The sequence below is a fragment of the Microtus ochrogaster genome, chromosome 5 (genome assembly GCF_000317375.1).
Source record: "Microtus ochrogaster isolate Prairie Vole_2 chromosome 5, MicOch1.0, whole genome shotgun sequence".
NCBI classification, from domain to species: domain Eukaryota; kingdom Metazoa; phylum Chordata; class Mammalia; order Rodentia; family Cricetidae; genus Microtus; species Microtus ochrogaster.
Window position 1 is genome coordinate 79,329,414 of NC_022012.1, and position 3,405 is coordinate 79,332,818.

A 3,405-nucleotide genomic window follows, 5' to 3' on the forward strand; every position below is an offset into this window, starting at 1 on the left:
TGACCTCAGTTCCAGGAATGTGCTGCGATAGTGGAATTTAAATGGCTACCCTAGAAATAGTCAATTAAGGAGCTAAGAAGCAGGACCATAAGAATTCAATGAGGTCCAGATGTCCCTGAAAACATCCTGCCCTTGCAGATACCTTGACAGCAACTAATGGTCTTTTGTTAACAGTTCGCGCCCAAAGTCTGACTGATGGTTTCAGAAATTATGCTACTCTGTACCCCCTTCAAGCAATATGGTCTTTTATATTCCATATTTCTTCCTTAGCTCTTCTACTTTTTCTACATAGGTTTTCAAGGCAGTTAGACACTCCTTTCAACTTATTCCATGAACCTCACTTGGCCTTGCCTTTGAGGTTCAGCACTGGGCTAATCTGTATTTACGTTGCTCACAGTGGCTTGCTGGAAGAGACTGTGAAAGACCATCTTCATCACTTGGCTGAGTCGTGAGGCCCTACACCTCCTCAGCAGCCTTGTCTCATCACTTGGCCGAGTCCTGAGGCCCTACACCTCCTCCGTCTCCATCACTTGGCCGAGTCCTGAGGCCCTACACCTCCTCCGTCTCCATCACTTGGCCGAGTCCTGAGGCCCTACACCTCCTCCGTCTCCCTCACTTGGCTGAATCCTGAGGCCCTACACCTCCTCAGCAGCCTTGTTTCATTGAGTCTTCATAGGCTGGCCACACACAGTGCTGAGACGTACTAACAATTATAAGGCAAAATACTGGTAGACCTGAAGAAAGAGAAACTCCAATACAAGGAAAGTTTGAGAGTTCAACATAACTCTGAAGCCTCTAAGACCTGTGGGAAATGGCTAATTCTGAGGCTGGAGAGATGGCTCAGCTGTCAAGAGCCCTCACTGGCTGTTCTTCCAGAGAACCTGGGTTCAATTCCCTAGCACCCACATGGCAGCTCACAACTGTCTGTATCTCCAGTTCCAGAGGATCCGACACCCTCACACAGACATTCATGCAGGCAAAACACCAATGCATGTAAAATAAATGAAAAGAATGACTAATTCCTGTTCTGTTGCAGGAAGGTACAGGATGAGCTTGTAACATGTTCTGCTGTCAACAGTGAAGACATGCCAAAATAATACAGATGTCAGGTGGAAGGAACTGAGCACATCTGGGGACACTTTGAGTACTAAAAATGTAAGGAAACTAATAATTCATTACATAAACTATAATGTAGGAAATCAATGATTCCTACTATATCAAGTTTGGTGAGATAAAGATATTTTTAATAAATCCATTGTCTTCTGGATGATGCCTGGAAGACGCCCACTTAACCAGGTGACCAGAGTGAACCCGTGACAAAGGCACAAACTGAAGTCACATCCCTGGAGGAGCTGTGAGATGTCACCTCCACTGTCCTCCTGCTGATCCCGTGTAGCGCAATCTGAATGTTCATATAGCCAAGGGGATTTCCAGGGCAATAAACTGAATATATAACACCAGAATTCGTGTGAGGCGTCAAAGTTGCGGTGAGAGCGGAATTTTAGAATACCTTGTTTGTTTGTTGTTTTGTTTTTTGAGACAGGGTTTCCCCTGTGTAGCTTTGGAGTCTGTCCCAGAACTTGCTCTGTAGATCAGGTTGGCCTCAAACTCATAGAAATCCATCTGTCTCTGCCTCCCAAGTGCTGGGGTTGCATGTGCCACCACCGCCTGGCTAGAGTACCTTTAAATCAATATTCTGAGCTCTCATATCAAGAGGTGGGGGAAGGGCAGAATAAATAAAATGGAGGAAATGGTGCAGATTTCAACAGAAATCCATAAAATTATAAATCAAAAAATGATAAAACTGATGAAACAAAGACTTGGGTCTAGGCAAAGACCAACAACGCTGACACATGTTAAGGTGGAAAAAAAGAACATCCAATGACTGTCTCTACTGATCCTGTAAATTCTGAAAAGATAACACAGCATTCCCGAAACACCTCTTAGAGTAAATGGACCGATAGCTCAAGATACGAACTATTTTAATTTTCTCCATACGAAATAGATAAATGAACAGTGCTATACTGTGACAAAAATTAAATGTACAATTTAAAAACTCAACCCCCAATTTTAACAAACCCTTAAAGTAATTAAAACCAGTTTCTACAGTCTCTTCTAGGAAATGGAAGTATAGATAACTCTCCCCAAGTTTTCAAGGAGACTAATATTGCCCTGATACCAAAATAAAAATTTAACAAAAAGAAAACTGTATCTTCATGTACATGATTGCAAAAATCCTTAGAAATATTAAATATAACCCATCATACAAAAATAATTACATAACGTGACCACGCTTATTTTATTCCACATGGGTTCAACATTTAAAACCTAACTAATAATCATCCACTATATTAACAGGCCAAAGAAGATATGATCATATTCACTGATGCACAAATTAAAGAGCTTACCTACGATAATGCAAAAAAGAAAACCATCTTTGTGTTGCGATGAGCAAACAGCAGGCCACTTCCTGCCACCCGGCTAACTTTACCCAAAATAATTACATGGAAACTGTATTCTTTAAACACTGCCTGGCCCATTAGTTCCAGCCTCTTATTGGCTAGCTCTTACATATTGATCTAACCCATTTCTAATAATCTGTGTATCCCATGAGGTGGTTTACCAGGGAAGATCCTAACCTGCGTCTGTGTCGGGTGGGAGAATCATAGCTACTCACTGACTCAGCTTCTTTCTCCCAGCATTCTGTTCTGTTTACTCTGCCTACCTAATTTTCTGTTCTATCAAAGGGCCAAGGCAGTCTCTTTATTTAACCAATGAAATTAACACAAAACAGAAGACTCTCCCCCATCACCTTTGCATGATGTAATTTCATGTGCAGAAAATCCCATGTGATACACAGAAATAAAACAAAAACTTCTAGAACGAGTAAGTGACTTCATCAAAGTCAAGGATGCAAGACAAACAAAAGTCAATTTTATTTTTATATTGAATGAGCAAATGGTTCCCCCAAATCTTAATGCCATTTATATCTTTAGTACAGTGACAACCATCCACAGAGCTTGTACGGTAAAAACTACAAAACACAGATGGAAGAAACTGGAGAAGATCTAAATAAGTAGAGGCAAGGCATGCCAACTGGAAGACTCAACATAGTAAATATGTTCATTTTCTTGCATTTAAAAAGTTTCTAGCCACAGGTGCCTAGGAATCTTCTTTTAGACTATCCCGGCAGGAGAGCTGGAAGGATTTTATTGCAACCTGGGGAAGGTAGGAATCTGCACTGCCCACTCTGCCTGGGATGACGTGGGTCACAGTGGGCATTTGAGTGGAGTAGAGGGGTTATACCCAGTGGTTTTATCTTGGTCTGATTTTTCTGATGCTCTGTCTAAAGAGGTCTTTGATGGGGAGGGTGACTTTTTGTCCTTGACTATTTGTGCTTCTGGC

At 41.6% G+C, this 3,405-nt stretch overlaps 1 pseudogene; it reads right to left on the reverse strand.

Moving 5' to 3' along the window:
- Window positions 1–246: 246 nt before the first annotated feature.
- On the reverse strand, window positions 247–1,414 carry LOC101989927 (annotated as a pseudogene).
- Between the last annotated feature and the right edge of the window lie 1,991 nt (window positions 1,415–3,405).